Raw genomic sequence first — 16,356 nt, 5'->3', positions numbered from 1 at the left:
TCAGACTGGCAAGGATCATTTAAGATGAACAGGAAACATCTTTACCAACTGTGAACGTTATGCTAACATACTGCTGTGTCTGGAATACCGATACAGTTGAGAGTGAGATGGGCTGGAAATAGAGAAAGAGTGTAAGAGAGAGAGCTGTAGACTCATCCACAAAGACAAGTAGGATAAAGATGTGTATCCATTTGAAATGCAGAGAAGGTGGTACTGGGCTGGGCTCCACCCTCCTTAATGCACTGTCCTCTGTGTGGTTTTAAGTGGCCTGGCAGGCCGTTTGAAGGACTCATACGACTGCTCAGCCAGAATTGAATTAATGTCTCACACACACACACAAACACACACGCACACACTAGGCTTCCCTACACACACACCCAACCCCTTTACCCCCCCCTTTACCCCCCCCCCTCTTCACCACCACCCATTTCACAGTGACTTGTTGCTGATTTATCTGATGGTAGGAATTCTGTGAAGGATCCCTACTGTAACCTTTTCCCCTCACCAGATGTTCCGTCTGACAACACAATAATGTTCATCCCCAAATCCCCATGCAAACATATCAAGTGGCTGCTATGTGTTTGTGGCAAGGCCAGGAGAAATGACAGAGATGGGAGTGGGAATGGATTTTAAACAGAGCCAGTGTGGTGCAGTGAGCAGGCGGCCATATGCTCACTGACGACAGGGGGATGACCTAAAGAGGAGGGGGGGGGGGGGGTTATCCCTTAATTGATTCTTAGGCTAAGTGGTGTCATACAAAATTCTCACCTGACGCACCTGTCAAACCCAAACTACACCGTTAATATGATAGATAATATGTTCTTAGTTAGACTGATGAACATGGAAAAGACATCATGGAAACCTTCCCCTCCCTATCATCAACATGGCCTTTGTAATATAGGTTATGTAGAGTGGTTATCAAACATACTCTGTGTTTAAGAGTTCGAAGTATCTCCAATCATGTGTCGCCATTCGTGTTATTCCATCATCCACATTACATTTACACATTTAATGTCCTGAATTTGAAGAAAACACATGAAAACTGTCAGCAGGCTGAAAGACAAGCCGTAAAAGGCAAGGCAGCCTTAACAACAACAAACCGTTGAGTAAGGTGATCTACAGCGTGGTTATCCAGTGAGAGTGTAATCTATATCAAAGATAGGCCAGAGACAATCACCAGGGTTACAGACAGCTTGGTCTCTCTCTGACACCACTACACCTCAGTTCTACTTGGCTGGGTAATGGCTGCAAGACACACATACAGCTCACCGGGGAGAGAGGGAGCAGAGAGAGAGAGAGAGAAGGAGAGGGGGAGACCGAGCGATGTCAAGGGGCCTGACGGCTTCGACAGTCCCAGCCAATATTTGTCACTTTCAGAGTGCATGAATTCTTGATTTGATGTGCCTTAATTGATTCAGCTCTGCTCGGTGCTGGCTGTCTGTCAGAGTGGGGCTTCTCTCTCTCTCTCACCCCACACCAGCCAGACTGCTGAGAGACTTATATCCCTGGGACGTAGGACGGATGAGGGAGGAAGGGAGGGATGGGAGAGGAAGGGAGAGTGCAGCCGGTGCCCTCGTGGTGACCCCTTCCATGACACCAATGAGCCCCACACAGCAGACATGTTGGAGGATCAAGTGTTTCAAAGTGAAACAGACAGAGAGATAAAAATATAACTGCATGGCTAAGGCCTTGCTTGGATGGATTAGGCCAAGGAGCGTTTTCGTTGTAGGAAGGAGTCGTCATGTGTCTGGAGCCCAGGTGTCAAGTTGCCCTGTCGTTAGGGTGTCACATGGAGGGGGAAATACAGGAAAACAGCCAAAGAATGTGGATAGTATTGTCAGCAAGTCTTAAAGATTGAAGATGCCTCTGTCTTCTATGATGACTTCATCTTGAACCATTTTTTTCTGTCATTGTGTCACTATAATTTCTCTGCCATGTTACTATGGTTTGCCACAGAGGTTAGCAACTATGTCTCTAAGGGTGTGCGGTTCAATTGTGAGTGTCTTACCAAGGTAAAGTGCTTGCATTTACCTTGGTTGTCCTCCCAAGCCTTGGCCCTCTCAAGAGGCTCGACCAAAATATATTTATTTTCTCCCTTTAAATTGTTGTGTCAGAAATGTACAATACAGCTGAGTGGTTTATCTTGAGAGTGCTGCCTTTTCCTAATAGCCTTGAGGTAAATTAATGGTAAAGGACTGAAGGACAAAGAATTTGTTTCATAAGAGCCTGTATGGAATAAAAAAAACTAATGTGTGGAGAGGAGAGAACAGTTCAATGACAAGCTGAGGGGGGAGGGGGAGCATACAGACAGAATATATTCATGAATGTGTGTGTGTGTGTGTGTGTGTGGCAGTTGTGCATCAACGATAGTTATGAATTTATATGATAGTTATGTATAAATGGTAGTTATACATATCCAGTGGGGAGAACAAGTATTTGATACACTGCCGATTTTGAAGGTTTTCCTAGTCACAAAGCATGTAGAGATCTGTAATTTTTATCATAGGTACACTTCAACTGTGAGAGACGGAATCTAAAACAAAAATCCAGAAAATCACATTGTATGATTTTTAAGTAATTAATTTACATTTTATTGCATGACATACGCATTTGATACATCAGAAAAGCAGAACTTAATATTTGGTACAGAAACCTTTGTTTGCAATTACAGAGATCATACGTTTCCTGTAGTTCTTGACCAGGTTTGCACACACCGCAGCAGGGATTTTGACTCCTCCATACAGACCTTCTCCAGATCCTTCAGGTTTCGGGGCTGTCGCTGGGCAATATGGACTTTCAACTCCCTCCAAAGATTTTCTATTGGGTTCAGGTCTGGAGACTGGCGAGGCCACTCCAGGACCTTGAGATGCTTCTTACGGAGCCACTCCTTAGTTGCCCTGGCTGTGTGTTTCGGGTCGTTGTCATGCTGGAAGACCCAGCCACGACCCATCTTCAAAGCTCTTACTGAGGGAAGGAGGTTGTTGGCCAAGATCTCGTGATACATGGCCCCATCCATCCTCCCCTCAATACGGTGCAGTCGTCCTGCCTCCTTTGCAGAAAAGCATTCCCAAAGAATGATGTTTCCACCTCTATGCTTCACGGTTGGGATGGTGTTCTTAGGGTTGTACTCATCCTTCTTCTTCCTCCAAACACGGCGAGTGGAGTTTAGACCAAAAAGCTCTATTTTTGTCTCATCAGACCACATGACCTTCTCCCATTCCTCCTCTGGATCATCCAGATGGTCATTGGCAAACTTCAGACGGGCCTGGACATGCGCTGGCTTGAGCAGGCGCACCTTGCGTGCGCTGCAGGATTTTAATCCATGACGGCGTAGTGTGTTACTAATGATTTTCTTTGAGACTGTGGTCCCAGCTCTCTTCAGGTCATTGACCAGGTCCTGCCGTGTAGTTCAGGGCTGATCCCTCACCTTCCTCATGATCATTGATGCCCCACGAGGTGAGATCTTGCATGGAGCCCTCTGGTCTTGGCCATTGTGGAGAGGTTGGAGTCTGTTTGATTGAGTGTGTGGACAGGTGTCTTTTATACAGGTAACGAGTTCAAACGGGTGCAGTTAATACAGGTAATGAGTGGAGAACAGGAGGGCTTCTTAAAGAAAAACTAACAGGTCTGTGAGAGACGGAATTCTTACTGGTTGGTAGGTGTTCAAATACTTATGTCATGCAATAAAGTGCTAATTAATTAATTAAAGATCATACAATGTGGTTTTCTGGATTTTTGTATTTTATATTCCGTCTCTCACAGTTGAAGTGTACCCATGATATAAATGACAGACCTCTATATGCTTTGTAAGTAGGAAAACCTGCAAAATCGGCAGTGTATCAAATACTTGTTCTCCCCACTGTACAGTACCAGTCTAAAGTTTGGACACACTATCACATTCTTTATTTTTACTATTTTCTACATTGTAAAATAATAGTGAAGACATCAAAACTATGAAATAACACATATGGAATCATGTTGTAATCAAAAAAGTGATAAACTAATCAAAATATATTTTAGATTCTTCAAAGTAGCCACACTTTGCCTTGATGACAGCTTTGCACACTCTTGGCGTTCTCTCAACCAGCTTCACGAGAAATGCTTTTCCAACAGTCTTGAAGGAGTTCCCAAATGCTTTTTTTTATTTTACCCTTATTTTACCAGGTAAGTTGACTGAGAACACATCCTCATTTACTGCATTGACCTGGGGAATAGTTACAGGGGAGAGGAGGGGGATGAATGAGCCAATTGTAAACTTTTTTTAAACCTTCATTTAACTAGGCAAGTCAGTTAAGAACAAAATCTTATTTTCAATGACTGCCTAGGAACAGTGGGTTAACTGCCCGTTCAGGGGCAGAACGACAGATTTGTACCTTGTCAGCTCGAGGATATGAACTTGCAACCTTTCGGTTACTAGTCCAATGCTCTAAACACTAGGTTACCCTGCCGCCCCAAATGATTAGGTGATTAGATGATTAGGTGGCATGAAAGCCAGATTGGGAATTTAGCCAGGACACCGGGTTAACACCCCTACTCTTATGATAAGTGCCATTGGATCTTTAGTGACCACAGAGAGTCAGGACAACTGTTTAACGTCCCGTCCAAAAGACGCCACCCTACACTGGGTACTTGTTGGCAAGAGCAGGTGTTCCTAATGCTTTGTATACTCAGTGTAAATGTACTTTATGTCTATATCTGGAATCTATATCCATACTCAAATGTAGTGCAAAGTAGTGACACGGTGTAGCTTTTTATTCTTGTTCTGAGCCTATTGAGCATTTGGTGAAAGGTGTCCCTTGCCTTAAGTAAAAACCTACAAAAACATCAGACCAATATATGTATGGCCACTTTCAACTGTCTCACAGTTAACATAATTCTAGTTCATCTGCCGTTTCATGTTGGTCCCACTCAAGGCGTCTGATAGCTTTAATCTTGGTCCAAGTTTGTCCTGCTTTCTGATTCATTGTGGATAACACCAAGCGAATCAGGGAGGCTCTCCCGACAATAAAGCACTAAGGAGGTGAACCAGAACTGTCACAGGAGAATTTAGATGTGTACTTGATTGCTTTTAAAGTGAGTGCCACGGATATCTTGTGATCATGTTAAGTCTCTCTTGAAGGGCGAAAAGAGCCAAAGAAAAGCTCTCTAAAAGGGGCCGGAAATGTTAATCGCTGAGGAACAAGTTGCCAGTTGGAATAGTATTAAGCAGAGCCTAGAGGAGCCTGGCCCCCTGCGCATCATGTGTGTGTGCTAATGTCACATTGATTATGCTGGTCGTAAACTGCCTTTGTTTGTTCCTCCGTCCCCCTGTCCGTCACCCGTCTGCTGGGACGAGCCACAGTCACACTAAAAGCCCTCTTTTCCGTGTTTGCCACAGTTCTATGTTGCTGGGGAGGAGAAGGGCATTCCCATCGGAGGTCTCCCACTCACATTTCCCTCTGCAGTCTCATGTATTAATTGCTTTTTAATGTTTCCTTCTCTCCTGGATGCTGTTGAGTAAAAACAAATCAACAAGAATAGGGGCATAAGCATTCCTCTGTTTGGGCCACGGCCCTGACTAAGAGGGTAGCCACTGAATAAACCATAAATGTAAGCTGGTGAATGAGGGAATCAGGATGGTAAAATACAAGGTAAAAACGGGAGCCATTTGGCCTGCCGTATGCAGCGTCCCAAGTGTAACAGTCCCATCTGTGTACGTGCCACATGAAGGGAATCTGGTGCGATGAGGATGGAGGATCCTATGAACAAATGTGACATTTGTGACATGTCATTTTCCCCTTGGGCCACAATATTTCCCCCATATGCACCAACTTTGGGCAAAATCCTACTTTTCAACATTCATTTTTAATATATGAACATGCAGAGAAACCTTGTGTACTGAGTTAATTGCACATTGGTAGTACCATCTGTATGACTGCAACTGAGTGCAATAGTACCGTCATTATAAACCAGAAGTATAATCATGAACATCATATGACTCAACCATCCACAATTAGTCACTATGGCCAGAACTTTGGCTAATTTAATCGTAGTCCTTACATACAAACGTCACATAATTACACCACAACCTCCAAGACATCTCTTATCAGAACTGGTGGTGGTTGATTCAACCTAGGCTCTGATTGTGTAATCCATGTTCTGCAGGCCTATGTTCATCATCTATTCCAATCACACACACTGGACAGGACAGGACAGTGGTGGGTGTGCGCGGGGCAGAAATATTTGGTCTGGTCGTGAGCGCATGGGGCGTGAGGGGGTCACAGAGTATTTGGGCTTGAGTTACAGGGCTAGCATCTGCCATCTGGCCATCAGGCAGTCTTATCCATCATTGGCCAGCTCCACGACAAGCGTTTGTTTGGAGTCTCTGGGCCAGACAGGAATGAAATTAGCTTGATGATTAAGTTCCTCCTCAGCTCCGGCGGGAATAAGACCCACCATTTATTTTCATTACTTCCGCTAGTTGTATGGAGTCTCTCCATTAATTTCCCTGAACCGTCCGGATGCCTGCCTGCGAAACCTGTATCCCTCTCCTGAGCATGGATGGGTTGTTGCATAGGGGTTGTGATGTGTTGTCATTTCCAGCACTGTGCACGTTTAATCAAAGATATTCCCTCGTAAACACACCACTTTGATTTCTGGGCTCTTTGCATACATAATTGCACTCTGTATATAAGGTGACTTAATTATTTGGAATCATTCCACATAACCTTATGACATTCAACATTGGCTTGGCCTTTTATAGCTATTCCTCAGAAAACCTGGCAAAGGGGCAAAAGGTTATGAAGATGGATTCTGTCAGTACATGAGATTTTATTTGTATCATTAGTATGACCTAAACCTGGTTCTCTGTAACAAATGCGTTGCCACATGCAGGACTTGATATTTGAGTAACAGGAGCAAAGGTACTAACCTAACGTGACATTAGAGAGTAGACCCATGCTACAGTACCTCAATGTACAACTGAGATTAAGTTATCAACAGTGATACCAACAAACTAGACAAAGGCTCCCCTAGCCAAATCCACCCACTGTTTTCCAAGTAGTTAGCAACAGGTGCACAGAATCAATCAATAAGTCTGATCAAGGTCACAGAAACACCACCAATTGACAACTATATCCTATTCAGCTTATTAGTTCTACTGTCATCAGTAAATAGTATCTCTCTCAGTACTGAATAAGGGGACTTGATCATGACCCTGCGATATTCATGCAATTGAAAGAGTGTCTGTGCATCATGTGCTGTAATCATGGCAGCCAAAGTGGCTGTGTTGACCACTTATACAGCATGGCTGGGCTGGGCCTCGGGAGTGTAGAAGGACTTCATGGTGGAATAGAATGGAAGCCAAAGCCAATCTTTGTCTTTAACACACACATGCACATTGCACTCTTCATTCCCTACATCTTGTACTTCTTTAAAGCCTGTAGCCATAACACCCTTGCCCCCAGTGTAAACCTGTGTGCTGAGCCCCAGTGAAGAGAGCGCTGTAGCTCTTTGTAATGTAGCGCTATAACCCAGAGCTTTTGGAAAATGTACTACACGAGAGCTCAAGGCTTTTAAGTCCAGCCTCCCCTCAACTGGGAGAGGAGAGCAGAGCAGAGGAGAGTAGGGGGCCAGGGATAGAGCAGATGAGAGTAGGGGGCCAGGGACAGAGCAGAGGAGAGTAGGGGGCCAGGGATAGAGCAGATGAGAGTAGGGGGACAGGGATAGAGCAGAGGAGAGTAGGGGGACAGGGATAGAGCAGATGAGAGTAGGGGGCCAGGGATAGAGCAGAGGAGAGTAGGGGGCCAGGGATAGAGCAGAGGAGAGTAGGGGGCAGGGATAGAACAGAGGAGAGTAGGGGGCCAGGGATAGAGCAGAGGAGAGTAGGGGGACAGGGATAGAGCAGAGGAGAGTAGGGGGCCAGGGATAGAGCAGAGGAGAGTAGGGGGACAGGGATAGAGCAGAGGAGAGTAGGGGGCCAGGGATAGAGCATAGGAGAGTAGTGGGGCAAGGATAGAGCAGATGAGAGTAGGGGGCCAGGGACAAAGCAGAGGAGAGTAGGGGGCCAGGGATAGAGCAGAGGAGAGTAGGGGGCCAGGGATAGAGCAGAGGAGAGTAGGGGGGCAGGGATATAGCAGATGAGAGTAGGGGGCCAGGGATAGAGCAGAGGAGAGTAGGGGGACAGGGATAGAGCAGAGGAGAGTAGGGGGCCAGGGATAGAGCAGAGGAGAGTAGGGGGCCAGGGATAGAGCAGATGAGAGTAGGGGGACAGGGATAGAGCAGAGGAGAGTAGGGGGCCAGGGATAGAGCAGAGGAGAGTAGGGGGCCAGGGATAGAGCAGAGGAGAGTAGGGGGCCAGGGATAGAGCAGAGGAGAGTAGGGGGACAGGGATAGAGCAGAGGAGAGTAGGAGGCCAGGGATAGAGCAGGGGAGAGTAGGGGGGCAGGGATAGAGCAGATGAGAGTAGGGGCCAGGGATAGAGCAGAGGAGAGTAGGGGGCCAGGGATAGAGCAGAGGAGAGTAGGGGGGCAGGGATAGAGCAGATGAGAGTATGGGGCCAGGGATAGAGCAGAGGAGAGTAGGGGGCCAGGGATAGAGCAGATGAGAGTAGGGGGACAGGGATAGAGCAGAGGAGAGTAGGGGGACAGGGATAGAGCAGATGAGAGTAGGGGGCCAGGGATAGAGCAGAGGAGAGTAGGGGGCCAGGGATAGAGCAGAGGAGAGTAGGGGGCAGGGATAGAACAGAGGAGAGTAGGGGGCCAGGGATAGAGCAGAGGAGAGTAGGGGGACAGGGATAGAGCAGAGGAGAGTAGGGGGCCAGGGATAGAGCAGAGGAGAGTAGGGGGACAGGGATAGAGCAGAGGAGAGTAGGGGGCCAGGGATAGAGCATAGGAGAGTAGTAGGGCAGGGATAGAGCAGATGAGAGTAGGGGGCCAGGGACAGAGCAGAGGAGAGTAGGGGGCCAGGGATAGAGCAGAGGAGAGTAGGGGGCCAGGGATAGAGCAGAGGGGAGTAGGGGGCAGGGATATAGCAGATGAGAGTAGGGGGCCAGGGATAGAGCAGAGGAGAGTAGGGGGACAGGGATAGAGCAGAGGAGAGTAGGGGGCCAGGGATAGAGCAGAGGAGAGTAGGGGGCCAGGGATAGAGCAGATGAGAGTAGGGGGCCAGGGATATAGCAGAGGAGAGTAGGGGGCCAGGGATAGAGCAGAGGAGAGTAGGGGGCCAGGGATAGAGCAGAGGAGAGTAGGGGGACAGGGATAGAGCAGAGGAGAGTAGGGGGACAGGGATAGAGCAGATGAGAGTAGGGGGCCAGGGATAGAGCAGAGGAGAGTAGGGGGCCAGGGATAGAGCAGAGGATAGTAGGGGGACAGGGATAGAGCAGATGAGAGTAGGGGGACAGGGATAGAGCAGAGGAGAGTAGGGGGCCAGGGATAGAGCAGAGGAGAGTAGGGGGCCAGGGACAGAGCAGAGGAGAGTAGGGGGACAGGGATAGAGCAGAGGAGAGTAGGGGGACAGGGATAGAGCAGAGGAGAGTAGGGGGACAGGGATAGAGCAGATGAGAGTAGGGGGCCAGGGATAGAGCAGAGGAGAGTAGGGGGCCAGGAATAGAGCAGAGGAGAGTAGGGGGACAGGGATAGAGCAGAGGGGAGTAGGGGGACAGGGATAGAGCAGATGAGAGTAGGGGGCCAGGGATAGAGCAGAGGAGAGTAGGGGGCCAGGGATAGAGCAGAGGAGAGTAGGGGGACAGGGATAGAGCAGAGGAGAGTAGAGTAGGGGGCCAGGGATAGAGCAGAGGAGAGTAGGGGGCCAGGGATAGAGCAGAGGAGAGTAGGGGGACAGTGATAGAGCAGATGAGAGTAGGGGGACAGGGATAGAGCAGAGGAGAGTAGGGGGCAGGGATAGAGCAGAGGAGAGTAGGGGGACAGGGATAGAGCAGAGGAGAGTAGGGGGCCAGGGGTAGAGCAGAGGAGAGTAGGGGGCCAGGGATAGAGCAGAGGAGAGTAGGGGGGCAGGGATAGAGCAGATGAGAGTAGGGGGGCAGGGATAGAGCAGAGGAGAGTAGGGGGGGCGGGGATAGAGCAGAGGAGAGTAGGGGGCAGGGATGGAGCAGAGGAGAGTAGGGAGGCAGGGATAGAACAGAGGAGAGTAGGGGGTCAGGGATAGAGCAGGAGAGTAGGGGGCAGGGATAGAGCAGAGGAGAGTAGGGGGCAGGGATAGAGCAGATGAGAGTAGGGGGCAGGGATAGAGCAGAGGAGAGTAGGGGGCGGGGATAGAGCAGAGGAGAGTAGGGGGCAGGGATGGAGCAGAGGAGAGTAGGGAGGCAGGGATAGAACAGAGGAGAGTAGGGGGGCAGGGATAGAGCAGAGGAGAGTAGGGGGGCAGGGATAGAGCAGAGGAGAGTAGGGGGCCAGGGATAGAGCAGAGGAGAGTAGGGGGGCAGGGATAGAGCAGAGGAGAGTAGGGGGGCAGGGATAGAACAGAGGAGAGTAGGGGGCCAGGGAGAGAACAGAGGAGAGTAGGGGGCCAGGGATAGAGCATAAGAGAGTAGGGTGGCAGGGATAGAGCAGAGGAGAGTAGGGGGGCAGGGATAGAGCAGATGAGAGTAGGGGGGCAGGGATAGAACAGAGGAGAGTAGGGGGCCAGGGATAGAGCAGAGGAGAGTAGGGGCCAGGGATAGAGCAGAGGAGAGTAGGGGGCCAGGGATAGAGCAGAGGAGAGTAGGGGGACAGGGATAGAGCAGAGGAGTAGGGGGGCAGGGATAGAACAGAGGAGAGTAGGGGGACAGGGATAGAGCAGAGGAGAGTAGGGGGGCAGGGATAGAGCAGAGGGACAGGACAGGACAGGACAGGACAGGACAGGAGGTGTACAACACAATGGCCTTGAACTGGAGCTGTGAGAAGAAAGATCCATTCCCAGACTTGGCACTTTAACACCACCATTTTTATTTTTTTCACTATTTTTTTTGCCTTGTCCAGCTCCCTCTCTCTTTCTTGTTCTCTCTCTCCTTCATTCTAATTATATTATGTAAACAATTAATTTTGTTATGATGAGATCACTACAATGGATGTCAGTTCTGTTTTAACACTTCCATCCTCAGGTAGTGACAACAAACCATGAAGAGAGAGAGCGATAGAGGCAGAGAGAAAAAAAGAGAGAGAAGAGAGAGAGAAGAGAGAGAGAGCGAGAGAGAGCATGGAGCAGGGTAGAATTACATTACTTCCCAGAACCATTGTTTGCCGAGGAGAGGAACCGATTTTCTCTAATGTGTTTCTGTGTTGTGTCCTTGCCCTCCCCCATTTTGCATGTATGCCTAGAGAGAGGGGTCCTGGAAAGATGTGTCAGAGGGGAGAAAAGGAGATGTGTCTGTGTCTATGTGTGGGTGTTTTTGTGTGTGTTTTTGTGTGTGTGTGTGTGTGTGTGTGTGTGTGTGTGTGTGTGTGTGTGTGTGTGTGTGTGTGTGTGTGTGTGTGTGTGTGTGTGTGTGTGTGTGTGTGTGTGTGTGTGTGTGTGTGTGTGTGTGATACTCATAACGAGGATGTCAAATAAAGGGAAGAGAAGCTCCATTTCCCCGGCTGAAGGCACCCTGGGATGTGTAAGCAGGAGGAAATCTTAGAAGGAAGGGGAGAGAGTAGGTTACCACCGGTACGAGATTAACAGCTGCCCAGAGTAACAGCCCGGCCATGCTTATTTCTACAGCCAGTTAAAACAACTTGCAGTCATGTTTCAACCGCAGGGCCCAGATTCCTCTGACCTTCTTAGCTCTCTTTCTCACTACAATGTTATTCCTGCTTCAAATTTTCTAAATTATTGCTAAATAAATAGCTTTACACTTGGTATGTAATCTGCTCTCCTGTTGGAGGACAATCATCCAGTCTCGTGCTTGTTCACCTTCCTCCGCCTCTTGCGTTTGACGATGTTATTATAAACCAGACCTCAGGTTTTTTCCCCACTTGTAATTATCAAGTTAAATAATTTTGATAACCTTTTGCCATGCTGTCACACATTATTATTGGTACTATGTATTCCTAAGAGATACAGTTTACACACAATGAAGATTCCTATACATACGGTTGAAGTCGGAAGTTTACAAACACTTAGGTTGGAGTCATAAAAAAACTAGATTTTCAACCACTCCACAAATTTCTTGTAAACAAACCATCGTTTTGGCAAGTTGGTTAGGACATCTACTTTGTGCATGACACATGTAATTTTTCCAACAATTGTTTATAGACAGATCATTTCACTTATAATTCACTGTATCACAATTCCAGTGGGTCAGAGGTTCACATACATGATGCTTCTGATAAGCTAATTGACATCATTTGAGTCAATTGGAGGTGTCCCTATGGATGTATTTCAAGGCCTACCTTCAAACTCAGTGCCTCTTTGCTTGACATCATGGGAAAATCAAAAGAAATCAGCCAAGAAAAAAATTGTAGACCTCCACAAGTCTGGTTCATCCTTGAGAGCAATTTCCAAATGCCTGAAGGTACCACGTTCATCTGTACAAACAATAGAAAGCAATTATAAACGCCATGGGACCACGCAGCCCTCATTCCATTCAGGAAGGAGACGCGTTCTGTCTCCTAGCGATGAACGTACTTTGGTGCGAAGAGTGCAAATCAATCTCAGAGCAACAGCAAAGGACCTTGTGAAGATGCTGGAGGAAACAGGTACTAAAGAATCTATATCCACAGTAAAACGAGTCCTATATCGACATAACCTGAAAGGCCGCTCAGCAAGGAAGAAGCCACTGCTCTAAAACCGCCATAAAAAGCCAGACGTGCAACTGCACATGTACTTTTTGGAGAAATGTCCTCTGGTCTGATGAAACAAAAATAGAACTGTTTCACCATAATGACCATCGTTATGTTTGGAGGAAAAATGCAAGCCGAAGAACACCATCCCAACCGTGAAGCACGGGGGTGGCAGCATCATGTTGTGGGGGTCTGTCTTCCAAATGGACAATGACCCCAAGCATACTTCCAAAGTTGTGGCAAAATGGCTTAAGGACAACAGAGTCAAGGTATTGGAATGGCCATCACAAAGCCCTGACCTCAATCCTATAGAATATTTGTGGGCAGAACTGAAAAAGCGTGTGCGAGCAAGGAGGCCTACAAACCTGACTCAGTTACACCAGCTCTGTGTAATAGGTGCGTGCTGGTGGCAAGGAAGTCAGGCGCAGGAGAGTGAACTTGGTATAAACGGAGCAGTTTAATAAAAATTCAAAAACTCCGGAAACCAACATATACAAAATAAAATAAGAGGGTGGAAACCCATCGCACACCAGGACATAACTAGCACCAATACATACAACAAACAATCACAAGGACATGAGGGGAAACAGAGGGTTAAATACACAACATGTAATTGATGGGATTGGAACCAGGTGTGATGGAAGACAAGACAAAGGTAAGGGAAATGAAAAATGGATCAGTGATGGCTAGAAGGTCGGTGACGTCGACTGCCGAACACCGCCTGAACAAGAAGAGGGACCGACTTCGAAGGAAGTCGTGACAGTACCCCCCCCAGCTCTGTCAGGAGGAATGGGCCAAAATCCACCCAATCTATTGTGGAAAGCTTGTGGAAGGCTACCCGAAACGTTTAACCCAAGTTAAACAATTTAAATACTAATTGAGTGTATGTAAACTTCTGACCCACTGGGAATGTGATGTAATAAATCAAAACTGAAATAAATCATTCTCTCTACTATTATTCTGACATTTCACAGTCTTAAAATAAAGTAGTGATCCTAACTGACTTAAAACAGGCATTTTTTACTAGGATTAAGTGTCAGGATTTGTGAATAACTTTGTTAAAATATATTTGGCTAAGGTATGTAAACTTCTGACATCAACTGTAAATAGAAGAATGCTCTTTTGTCTTGAATTGACGTAGAACTTGGCAGACCCACACTAAATCTTGCTTCTCCATAAACGCCTGGTTAAACTGAAAAATACAACCTCTGTCACACCTGTCACAGAAAGCGCTGAAGCCAAGGAGACCCCTGAACTGAACTTTTCTCGCTGGAACCTTTCCCTTTTGTATCTCTGCCGTCTCCATCCCATGTTGTGCTGCAGATTGCGATGCTGGAACCTTTGTTACCAGAGAGGCTCATTGAGTTTGTCTCCTCGAGATTCCTCCCTGCGCGGCCGGGAATGACTGTCTAGCCCACTGGCTTTTTCATGTCGATGATTGGAAACAGATGTGGATGGCTTACAGCCCGGTGTCATCACTCACCCCTTAGCTCCACCTCTCCTCCATCCCTCAGTCCCCCATCCCCACCAGGCCCTCAGACTACCTGCCTCCCCCTCCTCAACCCATCACCCCTTTAGGGGGAGACAATGAACGTCAATTGGGACAAATCAGTATATCACCAGACCTTGTGTCTGCTACCCACTCAACCCATCCCCATTAACCTCCATTGTGGGATGGTTCAGTGCTACACAACTGGGGATTACAGCTTAGTTCACCATACATTCACAACATATCTTCTTCTGTTCAATCTAGGAACAGTAACAGTGGTACTAGTAGCAGCGATGGCAGAAGACTAGACCAAACATGGAGCGCATCTTAAGCTGTTGTTTGTACTGAACTGCCATTGTTATAGATATACAGTAAAGGAGAGGAAAAAGGAACTGTCACTCATACCTTTCTCCACCCATTTTTCTCCATTTCCCATCCATCCATTCACCCATCCAGTGTTACTCCCAGCCCAATCTGCTCCACTCTGACCCCAGATGCACCTCCCTGGGCCTTTGAGCGAGCCAGCCCGGTCTGCACCACAATCTGACAAATGAGGTGGCGGCTGAGCCTCTGTCTACAGGGGGCTTATTGGAAGACAGGCCTACTACCTGGAGGGAGGGTTCAGGGGGGAGCAGCCATGCAGCATGTTAGTTAACCTGCCTTAGACTGCTGCTGCCCATACAGGCCTCCTCCTTCACTCCCACACAAATCATTCCACCACCCCAGAACATTCTCAGAGGGATGGAGGGGACTTGGGTTGGGAGCAGGGGGAGAGGGGGGATGATGGGGGTAGAAATACTCAGTGCCAGGCTGGGGGTCTCGTCGTGACTTTGCGGGGACAAGCAGGGCAGCTGTCCAACCAGTGGCGAGAGGACCGTACGTCCACAGTTTATTGGTCCTGACAGCCTTCACACTGGGGCTGTTATACTAGCTGTGGGATTCATAGTTTGACACACATTTAGTGTAGTGGACAGCCACCACTGTGTCTGGGCTGTTGTCAGGGCTTTTCTTGTCTTCTTCAGTCAAAGAGTAGAAAGCAGTCTGTTGTGGCATTACCAGCATATCAAGTCTGTTGGAGATTTGTTTGGTTTTATTGATAAGCTGTTGATCCACTGAAATGAATCCAATCAATCATTAGACAAGAAGGGAAATAACTATGTGAGAATGTTATTCATTGACTACAGCTCAGCGTTTAACAACATAGTTCCCTCCAAACTCATCACTAAGCTGGGGCTGAACACCTTCCTCTGCAACTGGATCCTGGACTTCCTGATGGGCCAGACCCAGGTGGTGAAGGTAGGCAACAGGGGCTCCTTAGGAGTGTTTGGTTAGTCCCCTTCTGTTCTCCCCATACGGTGATGAGACAGCCTACAGGGAGGAGGTCAAGGACATGGCAGTGTCCAATCAAATCAAATTACATTTTATTGGTCACATACACATATTTAGCAGATGGTATTGCGGGTGTAGCTAAAAGCTTGAGTTACTAGCTCCAACAGTGCAGTAGCATCTAACAATTCACAACAATACACACAAATCTAAAAGTAAAAAAATGGAATAAAGTTGGAATAAATATTAGAACGAGCAATGTCGGAGAGGCTTTGACAAAAATACAGTAGAATAAAATACACGATATACCTATGAAATGAGTAAAGCAATATGTGAACATTATTAAAGTGACTAGTGTTCCATTAATAAAGTGACCAGTGATTCCATGTCTATGTATAAAAGGCAGCAGCCTCTAAGGTGCAGGGTTGAGTAACTGGGTGGTAGCCAGCTAGTGATGGCTATTTATCAGTCTAATGGCCTTCTGGAGAGTCCTGCGGTTGAGGGCGGTACAGTTTCCATACCAGGTGGTGATACAGCCCGACAGGATGCTCTCAATTGTGCATCTGTACAAGTTTGTGATGGTCTTAAGTGCCAAGCCGAATTTCTTCTGCCTCCTGAGTTGCTGTTGTGCCTTTTTCACCACATTATCTGTGTGGGTGGACCATTTCAGATTGTCAGTGATGTGTACGCCAAGGAACTTGAAGCTTTTCACTTTCTCCACTGCGGTCCCGTCGATGTGGATAGGGGTGTGCTCCCTCTGCTGCTTCCTGAAGTCCACGATCAGCTCCTTTGTTTTGTTGACAT

General features: G+C 47.5%; 1 long non-coding RNA gene across 1 annotated transcript in view; it reads right to left on the bottom strand.

Moving 5' to 3' along the window:
- LOC135518647 (uncharacterized) overlaps nucleotides 1-14,768 on the bottom strand; it is a 56,411-nt gene extending 41,643 nt beyond the window's left edge. Inside the window, exon 1 of the long non-coding RNA XR_010452197.1 lies at nucleotides 14,632-14,768. This is a non-coding gene — a long non-coding RNA (uncharacterized LOC135518647). The remainder of the gene's footprint in view (nucleotides 1-14,631) is intronic.
- Between the last annotated feature and the right edge of the window lie 1,588 nt (nucleotides 14,769-16,356).

This window comes from Oncorhynchus masou, chromosome 28 (genome assembly GCF_036934945.1).
Source record: "Oncorhynchus masou masou isolate Uvic2021 chromosome 28, UVic_Omas_1.1, whole genome shotgun sequence".
NCBI classification, from domain to species: domain Eukaryota; kingdom Metazoa; phylum Chordata; class Actinopteri; order Salmoniformes; family Salmonidae; genus Oncorhynchus; species Oncorhynchus masou.
The sequence above is the reverse complement of the archived record's forward strand: the minus strand, read 5'-3'. Positions and strand labels throughout refer to the sequence as shown.